This window comes from Coptis chinensis, chromosome 3 (genome assembly GCF_015680905.1).
Source record: "Coptis chinensis isolate HL-2020 chromosome 3, ASM1568090v1, whole genome shotgun sequence".
In the NCBI taxonomy this organism is placed as follows: Eukaryota; Viridiplantae; Streptophyta; class Magnoliopsida; order Ranunculales; family Ranunculaceae; genus Coptis; species Coptis chinensis.
This window is the reverse complement of record NC_141458.1, coordinates 109,498,594-109,516,067: the sequence shown is the minus strand read 5'-3', so window position 1 is coordinate 109,516,067 and position 17,474 is coordinate 109,498,594. Positions and strand designations below refer to the sequence as shown.

At 36.2% G+C, this 17,474-nt stretch overlaps 2 long non-coding RNA genes and 2 pseudogenes across 2 annotated transcripts; 1 reads left to right on the top strand and 3 right to left on the bottom strand.

Moving 5' to 3' along the window:
• Nucleotides 1-130: 130 nt before the first annotated feature.
• On the bottom strand, nucleotides 131-1,278 carry LOC147512864 (polygalacturonase inhibitor-like; annotated as a pseudogene).
• A 1,253-nt stretch (nucleotides 1,279-2,531) lies between these two features.
• On the top strand, nucleotides 2,532-6,790 carry LOC147512863 (uncharacterized). Its single transcript, XR_015215125.1, has 3 exons — nucleotides 2,532-5,385; nucleotides 5,481-5,955; nucleotides 6,431-6,790. It is a non-coding gene; the product is annotated as an uncharacterized LOC147512863 (long non-coding RNA).
• Nucleotides 6,791-6,962: 172 nt separating this feature from the next.
• On the bottom strand, nucleotides 6,963-8,501 carry LOC147512862 (uncharacterized). Its single transcript, XR_015217281.1, has 3 exons — nucleotides 7,813-8,501; nucleotides 7,659-7,724; nucleotides 6,963-7,508 (listed from the first exon to the last, which is right to left on the bottom strand). It is a non-coding gene; the product is annotated as an uncharacterized LOC147512862 (long non-coding RNA).
• A 4,949-nt stretch (nucleotides 8,502-13,450) lies between these two features.
• LOC147512861 (polygalacturonase inhibitor-like) lies at nucleotides 13,451-14,688 on the bottom strand (annotated as a pseudogene).
• Nucleotides 14,689-17,474: the final 2,786 nt, after the last annotated feature.

Genomic DNA, 17,474 nt, shown 5'->3' with positions numbered 1-17,474 from the left:
ATGTTCTCGATTTCTCAATCACCTTCTCTATTATTTGTACATTTTCTCGGATTCATTTATCAAACCATCTCGAATTCTCAATTCAATTTCTCGCGGGTATCATTTTGCTTTTTGAAATCATATGTTTATACTCGTTAATTTTTATTTATTTATTTATTTTATATAACAATAAAGAAAAAATTTATTGTTGAATTTCCGAATTAGCTTGAATACCCTCGACGAAACTCCTGGTCCGCCCCTTCACACAAGCATTTGTTATGGATGTATGAAGAGTAATCAAATCTGTTCATATTTCCTCCAGTTGGAATCACACCACAAAGTCTATTGTAGCTGGCATTGAAAAACTGCAAATTCGCATCATCAACTATCGCCTTTGGAATGCTTTCATAGATCATATTATGATTCATGTCCAAGTACTGCATGGACAACTTCTTCACTTTCGAGAAATCGAATGCCAACATATTCCTAGATATGTCGATAATCACACTGGAACCATTTGGTATAAAGTATAAACAACATTGAAGCATCACCAGTTAGCTTGTTTCTTGACAAGTCGATTGTTGAGAAAGCCATGTTCGCAAACGAATTAGGAATTTGGCCTGTGAGTTGGTTGTCAGATAGGTATAAATCGGGTACGGATCCCTTGAAATGCCCAAATGACTCGGGTATGGATCTGGATAATTGATTGCGGTCTAAACGGAGAGCACCAAGTTTGGCAAAGCTCGAAAAACTGGATGGAATGGGGCCGGTAAATTTGTTGAAATTTAATTCGAGGTAGATGAGATTGGAGAGTTCGCTAATGAAATCTGGTACTGGACCTGTGAGATTGAGCCAACTTAGTCGAAGAAATCTAAGCCTCTTCAGTTTTGTAATGGATTGAGGGATTGGGCCGGTAATATTTGATAGTTTTCGGAAAGTAAGATTGTCGAGGTACGGCAAATCGCCTACCTCCGATGGGATTTGGCCCGAAATTTGGCCCGAAAAGATAGTGAGTTCCACAACCCGGTTAGTAGTGTCGTTGCATTGGAGACCATACCAATCACAGCAATCGGTATTGGGTACCCACGAAGGAAAAGGATTGCCTAGGGCCTTACTGATTTTCAAGAGAACTTCGTAGTCACTTGGATTGCACCGTCGTGTTGCAGCGTTGAGAGAATGTGGTAGGAGAGAAGAAAAAAAGAATGCTGACAATAGAATGATAGTGAGATGTGTTCTTTCCATGCCTGGATATACTTGTTGAGTTTGTACTAAAAGTTACAGTAGCGAACCACTGAAGCTATTTATAGGAGTTTGTTTGATTGCTAATTTGTTCTACTAGGATGAATAAAATTTATAAAGCGTGTCACAACTGTTTACATGAAGAGTTTGACTAGTCAAAATGTGACTCGACCTTGAATGCATATACGCAATTATAATATTAACTGGTTTTAAACTTTTAATATCACATGCAGTCTTTAACGGGCAAAACCAAATGTCTATATTTTTAACAGTGGGCAGTTTTTGATAACAGTGGGCAGTTTTAACAGTGGGCAGTTTGGGACTGTACTTGGTTCAAATTCAGGCACGGATAAGATGAGCTAATTTTAATAAGAGGAAAATGCTCAAGAGCTACCGACTGAGGTATTTACGAATTTCAGTTTAGAATTTAAGTGTTCTTGTCAGTGCGTGCCACTTCCAATTCGTGAGGTTCGTGTAAGATAGCTATATTCTACCAAAAACGCGCTTGAGTTGAGTAATTTATGTTAGAAATAATAGTTCTACATTATTTGAATATTTGAGCATGAATTAGTAAGGAAGTACTTGGGCACCCTCACTTGATAAGCCGGTTTTCTAAGTGTGTCCTATGCATGCGTTTATTATCAATTTTGCACATGGGTAAATGAACAACATTTTGAACTTGAAATATGTTACGAATATACCACATATGTAAATTTAATACTATTTGTTTATTGGTTCCAAAAATAATTTCATACATAGGGTGATCTTTGACACACCCATAAAAAAACTCCCATATCTCATAATTAACTAAAGTTTTTGTCATACTCCAACAATCTCATCAATCTAATAATATCTCCCAAATAAATTTGAGGTAATTTCATTAGGGGCAAAATAAATAAATAAATAACAACAACAACAACAACACATAGCCTTTTTTTTCGGCAATCTTTTTCTTCCTCGCTCTATTTTCTACAGAGAAAAAAATCTCTTAGGTAGGAGGATACATTTCTAACATGAACTAAAAAAAAATAAATAAAATCAATCCATATAACATAAGTAAAATACATTTTCAATGTTTGACATGAATAACTCTAGCTTCACCAAACCGGGTCTTTATAAATATCAAAGACCATTAATACTGAGTAGTGGAAAATGCTCCCAGTGACCCACGTCAGCCCCATTTTTTTCTATGAGAATGACACATCATATTTTTCATAAAAAAAGGAATTCTACGCCCTTTTTTGTTAATTTCAATTGTTCGTAATCCAAAATAAATAAAAACCTCTTTCCATACTCTTTTTTCAATTCTACAAAACACTCCCAACTCTCAAAAAAAAATTCATCTCTTCACTAAGAATGATAAGTGATGTCAAAATTAAACTAAATAGTGTTGGGAGACTTAATTGTGGAAAGAGAGCAGTAAAAACTTCCTTTTCTCCCTATTTTCGTTCATCAACAAACGCTTTGCTATGACGCAAGCAGGGGGTTTCTTATCATGTTTATTTAATTGTTTCGGTTTATTTTTTACTGCTTGATTTTCCATTTTCTTTTTGTCTAATTGCAACTTCAGAGTCCATTTAATCAGACCTAAATCAATCGGCCTCTTCCAAAAAGTCTAAACATCTTCTCTTCTTTCTTCTTCTCAATTTTGTTGTGCTTACCTTTTTTCTTTACAGTCCCAATCCGAGGTCTTATTCCAGTGGACTTTGGCTTACCACACAAAAATGAATTTTCTCTTGAGGCTTTTTATCGGGCATATAAGTTGGTCTCGAGAAGAAAGTCTTTTTTTTGCTTGGGTAACCATGTTTAACACCTGCTTTCAACTGAGCAGGTGGGTTGTATTCTTTCGAAGTAATATTTTCTCAAAAAGTAACTAATTAAAAGAAAGTTATTGTAGCAGCTTACACCACTTTTCTGCATTTGGTTTAGATGGAAATTACGATGGGTCTTCAAAGTATTGTTATTTATTGAAAAATAATCTTGAATCATGTACCTCATTCTTGATGGGTTTTGTCCCATTTGGCTTATGATGGTCTTTTTCAAATCTGGGTATAGATCTTTTGTAAGGTTAGTTTGATCAGCTTTTTACCACCTATATTTATTGTAGTTAATTAGAAATGGCGATAACGAGTAGAATAGCGCGGTTTAGTCGTCAAGTGAAACGTCTGTATGGGCTTTGTGTCAAAATGTTAGCAGTTACTATTTTGGGTCTTTGTTTCATTTTCATGTTGTCGACATTTTTTCCATCTTGGTCGTCTTTGAATTCTCAAAGAAGTAGCTTTAGTGACATTACGGAGCCTGTTGCGGCAAATGAGAAAAGAGAGAAGGGCAAGACAGTTGTGAAACAATTGCCTAAAGAAAAGAAGGTAGAACCTCATTTGAGAGAGAAGGATAAGACAAAGGGCGAAGGGGCTGTACATGTTAACAACCACAAGAATGACAAGAAAAAAAGTGAGGAATCCAAAAGGAGAGGGAGTTAATTTAAAACAACCCCAGGTATTAGCTTCCGATGCTACTCAACTGGGGCAGGAAGAAGTAGTAGACGAGGATTTGGAAAGGGAAAACGAAGGAGAAGATGAGTTAAAAGAAGATACAGAAGTAGTGGATGATCATGATGGGGTTACTAATGGAGATATATAAGAAGATTTGGATGTAGATCCCATAAATGAAGAGAGTGCTGCAGAGTACATGGAAGATGAGAATGCTGGGTTGAAAACCATGGTGGGGAAGAAAAAGTTGGGACCTGTGTTTGATACACAAGCTCATTATAGTTGGAAAATGTGTAGAGTAAGAAGCAAGCACAATTATATTCCATGTATCGACATTGAAAGTGCCACTAGGAAACTACAAAGCTATAGGCATCATGAAAGAAGTTGTCCAAAAACAGCTTTGCAAACAGATGTATATATAGTAGATGAAGTTAATGGAAGATGTTTTTTTGCTTTATCAAGTCAGTCAAAGAGTAAGCTTTATTTCTTTGGTAGGTTTGAGTTCTTGGATCATTCTTCACTTTTTGAACTGACTTGACTGCTGGGTGATGTTCAATCTCAGAAAAGTTGGTGCTGAATTTTGCTTTGCGTCTTTGTATTGTCCTATATAGAAGTTATGTGAGGGCATACTCTGTTTAGCTTGGAGCAGCCAACTCAACCAATTAAGAGATAGAGAAGGAAGATTTCATTCTGCAAAACTCCCCACCAAAGAAGAACTCAGGGTTTTTGTCTATAAGAAATATGAAATTGTATACAGAAGATATTTCTGATGACGAAGATGGTGATGAAATGAACTTTGATGGGAATTCAGTTCATAGAGGATCCGAGTTTTTCGAGCCAAGCGAATTTGATGGAACATCAGATGGTGATAGCTCGGAGAACACAACATCTGATAGTGATTCGGATATTGATGATGAGATGGCAGAATATCATATTGAAGGAATTCGGGGTAGCTATGATGTTGTTTATGCAAATTTATTGTTGGAACATGCATTGGGTCTTTCGGATGATGAGAGTTCGTCAGGGAGGAGTGGTGACAAGAGGTTGGTAAAGTTGGGGTGTACTACTTTCCATGGTAAACTATTTATAGCCGAGTTTAGTAAGCTTCCATCTAAAGAGTCAATTTTTTAAACCAACCCATTGGTTTTTCATTTGCAAGTGTATCCAAGTTTGATCCAGCAACTGGAAAGCAGTTCAAAGGCAGCAGCAGTACTTAGTCTTACACTACCTACCTTGCAGAGGCTTTGATTGCTGAGCAGATGCAGATAAAGGTGTTGTAGCCATCCATGCTGCAGTGGGAGGAGGGACAGGCTTGAATATGTTCCTACGCCGCTTTCACAAACGATGCTTTAATGGTTTCTTTGTTCACAATTCATCACCAGGTCTGGGGACCATAGGTTTTTCGATGTGCTAATTCTTAATGTAGCACAACTCCTATATGATTTTCAGCTCAGGCACAAACCCTTTCTTTCTCTATTTATATGGATTTTTTGATAATCTCCGTGAGGATTTGTTGATAGTTGATCCAAGATCACGCGAACTGAGGCTGTGCTGTTGAAGTTTCTCACGTTGAGAAAACACAGCCCTAGCGCTCATTGGTGTGATGGGTTCCATGCTTTGGGGGAGAATATATTTGTGTTTATCAGAGAGAGCATGCTCTGCTGCTGCTGGAATTGAGGTAATGAACTTTAAATTTGTGGTGGTTTATATTTTAAGCTGCAACTAACGATGTAAGTTGTTTATATATTGCTATTCTCTTGCCTGCTCTGTCAGCTTCTTTGCTTTCACCTGGACAGTATCGCGTCTAGCCCAGTCGAAGATACAAGTGTCCAAAAAAAGATTTATGACAACTAGATCTAATAAAACTGTGAAGAAAGATAATCGAGTTCTTTTTTGTACCGGTTTGAGTGGTACGAGATTCTGGACCTGCAAAGAAAGTGGCCGAGTTAGTGGGAAAGAAGTCATATTTTCGTGAAGAGGAAAGGGCCATGGAGAAACCGACTTTCTGGACTGCCTGTCCTTTCTGTACTATGAGATATCAGTATTACATCCACACCACTGCTATTATTTTGCAATAAATAGGAGTGGAACCATACAAACAACATATTATTTTGAGATGAATTGGTGCCCTTAAAGTAGGTGCTTACTGCCTGCTGTTCCAGAAAGCATCCACAAAAAATTTGTTGTACTTGATTGCAATTGGGCAAACTGTGCAGCCAAGCTCAAATGCTCCCTGGAGAGAGAAAAGGTAAAACAACAGTTTAAGGATAATGGGAGACATTTGAGATAAACACATAACGAGAAGACACCATTGTAAATTCAAGAATTGTTCATGAACTAACAATTCTGCTACTGAAGACTTTGGACGGACCTGAGTCGTTAAATGAAACTAAATAAGACTCAAGATAAATCTAAACAAACATGCTTCAACTGTTTCAACATGCTAGATGGTGTGCACTTCTATAGCAAAATAAATAAATAAATAAATGTTCTCCAGTGGTACATCATCGACACAACTCAATAGAAAAGTCAGCAAGTGAAACTTCAAACCGCATTAGATGTGGAGTCCAATCTTTTAATAATTAGATGTCACATGCCCACATCAGAGGTATATTGTGAAATGGTGAGTTAGATCATGTCAAATTCGTTATACGTAATTACGTCCCACTTCAATCTCATGTATTCTTGAATCCGACCAGTTAACTTTCTATTTGTTTTTGTAGGCATACTAGGCCGGATTTATGGATATGTACGCTAATGAATTGACGCGCATAGAATTGAAAGAAGTTTTTAACGATGTTCAGCATGGAGATTGTGATAAGTGAACCCGGCCTCACTAGCATGAACATGTTCAGTTAAGGTGTAGGATGTAAGTTTTTCACTAGGACAGAAAACTAGCTGTCCCTTCTCTCCATTACTATGAGATCAGTAGGAGATAGCAATGGAGGAAAGGGCCATGGAGAAGTCACATTTTCGTGAAGTTCTCCATGTAAGTTTCATGTCTTCTATACAGAACATTCGTTCATGGTTCATCACTGATATTTTAGTTTATTCACTATTATATTACTTTTCAATTTGAATAAAAATATGTTATTACGATCAAATTTTGTCTTTATTTGGTATCAATTCAATTAGTATCAATATATTTTTGTGTTTGTTATTATGTTATGTTATTAAAGAAAATTTTGGCCGAGATGTAGTTATTATATCTGTATCATGATGCGATTGCCCACGATGTCTCCGGTACATCGGATGTAGTTACAAATCTTATACAATTAAATATCTGAGTGTTTATAAATCTTCTCTTCATCAGTTCATACCAAACAAAATCTCTCAACAAAAGCTGTAAGCAAACTGTTTTTTCTGTCGCTCAAGATCCTCTTCAGTGTCACATATCTTACGGTAAACAAACTGCCGAAGTAGTAGACTCCCCAACGCCCTTAGCACCTCCAAGAGTTATAACACCCCAAGCACAACTGACAATAGAAATAATTCCCCCAAACACCTGCGACTTGATCATTGCACTGATTATATTCTAAGGCTTCCAGAATAATATTTATACTAACACCATAAACCCCATCAGTAAGAAGGGCACTAGAAGCCAACCCAAACGTGAAACAAATCAGTGTCAAAATCGGCAAAGCAACACAACAAGCAATCACTCTCGCCGTCACAAGGTAATCCACTGGGTAAGTACCAAGAACTCTCAATGTATCACCGCTCCAAAACCGTGATTGTTCCTAACTCACGCAAATGCACTCCCTATACGCCCCAAAGGTTGTTGATACAATCAAGTAAGTGCTTTCCAAGAAGACAATTTCTAAATCATTATCAGCTGCAAATACACCATTCCACAGACATGGTGGATGATTCCTATTCTTCAGAGATAAGCAGCAGTTATAAGAGGAGTTAAAGCTTTAGCTAAAGAGAGGAAGAGTTGTTCAGGTTTACCTTAAGGATGACGAAAAAAGATATACCTCCAGAATTGCTCGGTTAAATAGACGATGTATTCTTGCACTGAAAAACAATAATAGTACTAAGTTTTAATTTTTATTATACACACTTGATAAATATTCTAACAAAATAAAATATTAAAGGGTCTAACCTTATGAGAATATATTGAAGGGTCTAATCTTAAGCGTCATAGAAGAATTATGATGTCTGCAAGTACACACAACAACCATAGAGAATAAGTGCTAAAAGCATAGAAGAAGACATCCACAGCTAATGGAATATCAAAATCGCATTGGTATATAACTTTCCAAATCAAAATATACTGTTTTATATTCTCATTTGATTTTAAGATATTCTGTAGATGTAGGAAACTGATACTTATACTTTGAAAGATCATGTAAAAATTATGTACTTGACATAATATGCTCTCTATCTCTCAACCATTAGCCTCAGTTCACAAGTTGGTAATTCTGGACTCTAGACAACAAAGAGGCAGACAGACCTGCATGGCATATGAACAAGTTTCTTAATACGTGAAATTGGATACCATTTTTGCTACAAGCTGAAGTGCTGAACTGCCAAAGGAAATGAGACCCAAAGATTAAAAAAAAAGTAGCTAGAGTGGCTGAACCAATATTAAGTATTAACCCAATCATCTGAAGAGAGTAGCAAATATAATATCGTATCTAAAATCAAGGTCAGGGTGAGTTTAAGAGATGTCTCAGAACATCCAAGCAAACAAACCAGAATCTTCTATGCAAACCAATATCTTCACCAACAATTAAGTGAGCTGCAGTTGCAGTACGGCTGCAAAAGATAAATAATTACAGTTTCGAGTTTAGACTATAGAAAGCCTATACCTTATCAGAATTGGTGGTGCATGCCTATGGTATGGTAATATCATAAACATGTATCAAATGACTAATGTTCTTATCGATGTCATTATTTTCTTGGATTATTAAATGGCAAAGATATGAGCATCATGGCATGGAGGTATTCATACAACCATTAATACTTGAATAAACAATTTTTGTTGTTACTTTTCTACATTAACAAACAAATAAATATATTAGTCGAACTATCTTCATGGCAGATCATGCCAAATCATCTTGGAGTATTTATAGAGATGTATTTAGGACAATAATACTTTAAAAAAATTAGGAAAACATAAACCCATCAAACAAAGTATATATATATATTATAAACAATGAATTATTAGCTATCAATATACATATATTATTTATTCAAGTGGACTTTAGGTTTTTGAGTCATTAGCTATCTAAGTAGCAAGTCCGGCCATAGGCCGGGCCAAATGGCTAGTTGATATATAGTAATATATAAGTGCATGCATTTCCTTAACGAAGTGTTAATAATGAGAGTCGTGTGGTATTATGCATGCACCAAGGACTAGCTGAATTACACTTATTGCTTCAAGTGTAGCTTTTAGCAATCCTATTTGTATCAAGAAAAATTGTATGTTTTAACATTCCTATTTTCTTCATTCATATTGTATCAAGAGAAAACGGAATGTAATTTCATAATTATTTACAGAGCTAAAATTATCATTTGGGGTGCGTAACTAAGAACCAATAACCTGTGGTGAAACAAAAGAAAAGAGAAGAAGCAAACATCATATGTCCATACTTTTGAATTTTGATAGAGTAATAATCAAAGTGCCTTTAAGCTTAGGTGCTTAAGTGGACAAAAACTTATTGAAAGGTTGAAAACATTTTTTAAGCGCGTGCATGAACACGTTACATTAAATGTGGTCCTCACCAGAAGCCAAGATTTGAGTTAACCGTGCATCCCTTTATGGAAGTCACTTTTTGATTGTAAATGTTTGCTAAATCAATAATAAAACTACACCTTCTGTCACTTGACTCACTTCTCATATGGTTGATTTTTCTTGTTAAGTAAACTCGTATATGTCACTATAGCTGTTTCTGTCACTATAGTTGTTTGTACGTTGTAGTATAGAGAACAAATTTGTGACAGGCATAGAAGTTTATTAGGTCACATCTCACAGTTTGGCAACCTAGACTCGAACAGTTTAACACTTCACTTTATCTTTCTTTTTATACACAGTTGATGCTTTTGTTTTTGTTTTTACTTTTGCACTTGGAACTATGAAGTATATCTTTATGTTTTCATTCAATACAAGTTGGAACCTACTATTAAAGTTGCATCTGCTCTTATTATTATTATTTTTTTTTGTGATGGAAAGGTTAGGTGCTTATGGTGTGCACTACCACACCATTTCGCTTGCGTTTTTCCAACTTCTCACATTTTGAACCGACTAGTTTTGCTTCGATCTTGAATGCACTTGATTAATGTTTTTTTTTTCTAGCTAGTTCAGACCACTCAATTTTTCAATATCATCTTCTTTGCTATACTGAAGGACTTTTATAAAAGCATATTGAAGTTGTGAACGGTTGATTTTAATTGAATACAACTAAGGTATGAGTTTCTGGTCTGAAACTTTGAGCTGCAATGTAAGTTGCCTCCACTGCATTGACCATTCGGTTACGTTTACGTAAATTTTGGTTATAAGACTTGTAGTCTTTATGCTTGACTTGTCACAACATAATGAACAAATAGAAGGCATGAGCTACTGCAATTTGAGATGAATTGAAGATAGAGCAAATTGTTTCCAACTCCCTAACGGTATGCCTATTTTCTATTTTTACATGAGAAATGGGTGGTGAATTTTGATTGTCCACATTATTACTATCATCACATTTGATTGCATTTTGTTAAAAGTTAATAAATGTATGCCAAGGGCCTCATATCATCACATTTTTACATGAGAAATGAGCTACTGACTGAGGTATTTACGAATTTCAGTTCAGAATATAAGTGTTCTTGTCAGTGCGTGCCACTTCCAATTCGTGAGGTTCATGTAAGATAGGTAGATTCTACCAAAAACGCACTTGAGTTGAGTAATTTATGTTATAAATAAGAGCATCTTTAGGAGAGAAACCAAGAAAACACTAAAATTTTTAACCAAACCAAACACCAAACCAAAAAAACACAAACCAACTTCAGGAGAAATATCAAATATTCGACATCAAACGACGCAGTTTTGGATAAACCGCGCCATATAGCCCATGTGGCTTTCTCAAAACCGCGTCACGGAAGCCCATCTTAAAAGCCCAAGCCCACGCGGTTTTCCAGAAACCACGTGATGTGTCGCACATCAACTTTTTCCTTTTTTTCTTTCCAAATCTCTCACGCGGTTTTTGCAAAATCACTTGATTGGAGCCCACACTCTAGCGCAAGCCCATGCGGTGTTAAAAAAACTGCGAGAGAGATTTGATACAACACCAAAGCTAGAACCAAATTTTGGCTAATTTGGTGTTTGGTTTGGTGTTTTTTTTGTGTTTTCATCAACATGTGTCTCTCTTGAAGATGAAAAAACACCAAATTATTAGAAATTTGGTGTTTGATGCTAGGACAATATCTCACCTAAAGATGCTCTAATAGTTTTACATTATTTAGATATTTGAGCATGAATTAGTAATGAAGTACTTGGGCACCCTCACTTGATAAGCCGGTTTTCTAAGTGTGTTCTATGCATGGGGTTTATTCACAATTTGCACATGGGTAAATGAACAACATTTTGAACTTGAAATATGTTAAGAATGTACCACATATGTAAATTTAATACTATTTGTTTATTGGTTCCAAAAATAATTTCATACATAGGGATTTTGGACACATCCATAAAAACACTCCCATACCTCATAACTAACTAAAGTTTTTGTCATATTCCAACAACCTCCTCAATTATATAATATATCTCCCAAATAAATTTGAGGTATTTTCATTAGGGGCAAAAAAAAAACACAGAGCCTTTTTTTCGGCAATTTTCTTCTTCCTCGCTCTATTTTCTACAGAGAACAAAATCTCTTAGGTAGGAGGATACATTTCTAACATGAACTAAAAAAAATCAATCCATATAACATAAGTAAAATACATTTTCGATGTTTGACATGAATAGCTCTAGCTTCACCAAACCGGGTCTTTATAAATAATTGAGATAGTAAAAAAATCTCATTTGCAACAACTTTATAGGTGTGTCCAAATCACTCAATCAAGTTTAAAAAGGGGTAATTTAAGAACCTAAATGTGTCTAAAACAATTTTATTTATGTATTTTAAAATTGGGGTATGAGAGTGTTTTTATGAGTGTGTCCATGATCACCCATATAACCCCTTAGTTAAGGGTGTTATTAATATGTGTGCTGTGTTTAATTGCACAACCGGAGGGCATGTATAGTAAAAAATTGATGGAAATGGAAAAAGGAATATCTCAACATAAAATTGCCTATTTGAAAAATATGTAATAAGACCTCCACCATATAAAGCTTACGCCAATGCTCACTCTCTTTTTTTGGGGTGCTTAGATGGCAAAATTTTACACATCCCGTTTTGATTTCTTTGATGTTAAGATTGGATATATTATATGGGTTATTTGTCCACTCTTATTTGTCAGGATCGTCATGATCATGAATATATATATATATGCACATTTATTTCTTAATCAGGGAAGTGCTTTATTTGCTGTAAACATTCTTTTTATTTATCTATATGGCAGGATTCTTGTTGTAAATGTTTTATATCTTAGTTTATTGTTTGGAACCACAACCCAATTATACTTACACTTTATCAATTATCACAATAGTACAAATATTTATCTCTTATGTACCATGTATGAAAACTTCAATCCGAGCCCTATGTTCTTAATTAAGACAGATTTTCCTCCTCACGGTGCTATAAGGTTGGATGGGAAACTGTCTCTCAAGATAGAACAAATTTTTCTTTATTTGGAAAACAACACTTCAATTATACAGAATCAGCGAAAGCAATATTGTGTTTTGACTAAGAACAGAGAGGAGAAAAGAGGTTTTCAATCGATGTCTCTTTATGCAAAAACGTTTGATATTTATATGAGAGTGGTGCCTTTTAAAACCATTACACGATTGACTATTTGAACCAAAGACAAATGTCTTTTCGAAACAACACAGTGACAGTTCGAAACAACATAGTGACTTTTCGAAAAGACGCACCGTACTTTTTCGGTATAAAATAATGTTTCGAACCGTTGCCTCTTTCCAAAGGTCGTACCTTTTTGGCATAATGCAACATTTTGAACCATTGCACTATTTCGAAAAGGTTTTTCTCTTTTTACTGTTTTAAGTAAAACGGTTAAGCTTTTTGGGCCCAAATGGATTGGGCCTTGTTAAGAAATTGGTTATCCAAAAAAAATATAAACTACACACCACCTAGCCTAGCCCAGCCCAGCCCAGCCCGTGTGCGCGTTTCTTGTTGAACTTGTTTGGGTTCCATCTCCACAGAAAATTAATAGTACCCTTTGGGCTAACCCAAATAGCCTCAATTAGGCCTTATAAACTCAACAATACTTTGGTCTTCTTCCCACATGTGGGACTAAGTGTTTTTCCTACCCATTTCTCAACCATTTCATCTCAAGTAGAATAACTTGGGAGACAAATTTATCATTAATTTCTCAATGAATTTGCGCAATTCGAAGTCCTATGTGTTCACAACAGTATAGAGTTTCAATTGAAACCCATTTTTCTAGCACTTATCATTATGCACTATGCAGGGAACTTATACAGTTATATGTGATGGACTTCAATCTCCTAAATTATTAGGCTCAATCTAATATAGAACAAAGTAGAGATTTTAGAAGAAATAAATAAAAGACACTATGTCCCACACCACATTCATCTTATATTTCCGTGGAGATTTTACATCACAATTTTATAGTTGTGTGGATATTTTCTTGATCTTTACTCTTTCAAAACTTTTATTACAATACAAATAGTACACGACCAATTATGAATGGCATAACAAGCAACCCAATGAAGTGTTCGAGTAAACACCCCATTCTTACAACTTACAACACTATATTTAGAGATTTTAGACATCACAGGTAGCAATCAACTGACCAGTGAACCACACGTGCACAATACCGTGATGCTCACTTGCATGCGGCCAAAGGTGGTCCACACAAGCATTTGTTATGGATGTATGAAGAGTAATCAAATCTGTTCATATTTCCTCCAGTTGGAATCACCACCACAAAGTCTATTGTAGCTGGCATTGAAAAACTGCAAATTCACATCACCAACTATCGCCTTTGGAATGCTTCCATAGATCATATTATGATTCATGTCCAAGTACTGCATGGACAACTTCTTCACTTTCGAGAAATCGAATGCCAACATATTCCTAGATATGTCGATAATCACACTGGAACCATTTGGTATAAACAACATTGAAGCATCACCAGTTAGCTTGTTTCTTGACAAGTCGATTGTTGAGAAAGCCATGTTCGCAAACGAATTAGGAATTTGGCCTGTGAGTTGGTTGTCAGATAGGTATAAATCGGGTACGGATCCCTTGAAATGCCCAAATGACTCGGGTATGGATCCGGATAATTGATTGCGGTCTAAACGGAGAGCACCAAGTTTGGTAAAGCTCGAAAAACTGGATGGAATGGGGCCGGTAAATTTGTTGAAATTTAATTCGAAGAAGATGAGATTGGAGAGTTCGCTAATGAAATCTGGTACTGGACCTGTGAGATTGAGCCAACTTAGTCGAAGAAATCTAAGCCTCTTCAGTTTTGTAATGGATTGAGGGATTGGGCCGGTAATATTTGATAGTTTTCGGAAAGTAAGATTGTCGAGGTACGGCAAATCACCTACCTCGGATGGGATTTGGCCCGAAATTTGGCCCGAAAAGATAGTGAGTTCCACAACCCGGTTAGTCGTGTACTCGTGTCGTTGCATTGGAGAGCATACCAATCACAACAATCGGTATTGGGACCCATGAAGCAAGGTGGTAAGGATTGCCTAGGGCCTGTTTGATTTTCAAGAGGACTTCATAGTCACTTGGATTGCACCGTCCCGTTGCAGCATTCAGAGAATGTGGTAGGAGAGAAGAAACTAAGAATGCTGACAATAGAATGATAGTTAGATGTGTTCTTTCCATGTTTCGATATACTTGTTGAGTTTGTACTAAAAGTTACAGTAGTGAAGCACTGAAGCTATTTATAGGAGTTTGTTTGATTGCTAAATTGCTCTACTAGGATAGTAGGATGAATAAAATTTATAAAGCGTGTCCACTGTTTACATGAAGACTTTGACTAGTCAAAATATGACTCGATCTTGAATGCAAATACGCCATCATAATATTAGCTGGTTTTAATTTCACATGTAGGCATTAACGGGCAAAACCAAATGTCTATACTTTTAACAGTTGGCAGTTTGGGACTGGACTTGGTTCAAATTCAGGCACGGATAAAAGCATCTCCAATGGGGGTATAAAATTATACCTCCACTTAGGCTCCACGTAAGTGCCATTAGGATTTTACACTTCTAAGTGTATATTATTGTATAACCTATAAATATCCACACTCTATAGTCTCTAATGGAGAAGTGTAAAAAAAATTATATTTTAAACTCGGACGTCACTTCTCTTTAATTTAAATTGGGACGTCACTTTAAGTGACGTCCGAATTTTTTTTTGTTCAGACGTTGGTTAAAGTGCTGTCTGAGCTATTTATCAACTGATAGCGAGATGGAGAATTCTCTACCTCATTTATCAACTAATACTCTATTATCTACGGTATACCACTCCCATTGAAAAGAGTTTTTTAATATTTGTAATGTAAACTTTACACTCTATACAGTTTATGTTATAGCCTTATTTAGGCCCATAAGTCAGTAGGATAAAAAGAAGAAGAGGAGTGAAGAAAGAGGGGGAGAAAAAAAGGAGAGATGGACTTTTTAGGTCGTAACAATAGCGCCGCCTGTAGGAAAAAAATAAAAATAAATAAATAAATAAATAAATAAATAAATAAATATATATATATATATATATATATATATATATATATATATATATATATATATATATTGTTCACTACCGCATCGTTTTGTTCTCTAACCCATCAGTGGAAGAAGCACTTACTTGGTGAAACGCAAACAAGTGAAACAGATCCGTTGTCCTACCACCATTTTTCCACACAAAATATAAACAAACAACTGCTCTCCAAATCCGAAGTTTATGGCCAACAAACAATTAACTTTCCAGCAACAAGCTGCTTTGACAGAGGCACGTCCAAAATGGCATCCATTACGTGGCGGCTACTGAAGATGGAGCTGCTGGTCTATTATTAGAAAAGATTAGTGTTCAAAGATGAACTAATGGTTATATAAGAGGCATAAATCAGATCTATGAGATTGGGATTGACAAGGTGTTTCGGTCGCGAGTTTCGTTACTCCCCGTTACTACCTTGGATTTCTCTTGGAACCATATATTCTATCGGACTACAATGAAGAGAGGTCACGTTGCCACTGTAAGTTAATGGCTCGTAGTTCTCTTTCTCCATAACTCTTTCATTAGTTGCTCATTGTAGTTGATTTGTAATGGCGAAATCAAGGGTTTCTTAAACCCATTATTTTCTGGTGATTCGATGGTGACAGTGTTTATTTTGTTGTTGGGTAATTTTGAAGTTTTATTCACTGATTAAGGGTTTTGTGATCACCACACACTATCTCATTTATAATAATGTGATACAGTGTTAACTTTCATTTGGGGAAGATGATGAGTGGACTCAGTGAGCCCATTCAACATTTGAGTTGCTCCAATTTCTGTTTTTACTTTTTAGAATCTAGTACACCCACGGACCCAAATCATAACCGGATTACAAAACCGACCCATAGCCGGATTATATAGGTTGTGCACTATGATTATTTAGAGGGATTAAGATTGCATTGGTACTAATTTTGTTGTTTGGGAAGGACGTGTAACCACTTCATTACAAAGAAAGGTTCCCTACTAAAATGAGTTTCATTTACAAGCAACAGTTGAACCATACATTCAAAGTGATGACAATAAGCTAGCTATAAATATGATTTGAATTGGTCTGGAAACAACTACAGGTATATGAATGTGGATAAGTTATGAAATGTTAGACTACTAATAAATTTTATGTGATTAAGTATGGCCTCGATCTTATTTTCTTGTTAAAAGGTTATAGCTTTCTTTGCTTGTTATAAATTTGGTAAAAGAAATTTTATTGTGCGCATATCAAAATATCAGTGATGGAAATATGAAACATGAAAAGGTTGCAAGACCGGGACGCGGCGTTTGGGCCCTCCGAAACATGAGAAGGTCGCAAGTCCTGGATGCGGCATTTGGGCCAATCCGAAACATGAAAAGGGGCGCAAGTCTGGGCCTTGGCGTTTGGGCCCTCAAACATGAGAAGGTCGCAAGTCCTGGACGCGGCATTTGGGCCAGTCCGAAACATGAAAAGGGGCGCAAGTCTTGGACGCAGCATTTGGGCCCGTCCGGAACATGAAAAGGTTGCAAGTCCTGGACGTGGCATTTGGGCCCTCCGAAACATGAAAATGATGCAAGTCCTAGATGCGGCGTTTGGGCCCCTCCGAAACATGAAAATGATGCAAGTCATGGATGCGGCGTTTGGGCCCCTCCAAAACATGAAAAATGCGAAAGTACGTCCTGGACCAGTTCGAAAAATGAAAAGGGCATGAATGGTTGTCCTAATTAATACTTGGGGGCAACCTAAGCAAGGAAAGAGCTAAGTATCCCTGAGGACTAGCAGTACTTGGGGGTAAGATGATATTCGGATCCAATAGTTACATTTGTTAGTTGACCAGCCAGCATCAACTTGGGGGCATGCGAATATAACAAATATCATATACAGATACTCAAGTACTTGGTCAAAAGGAAATAAAGAATTATGAAGAAAATGGTGACTTAT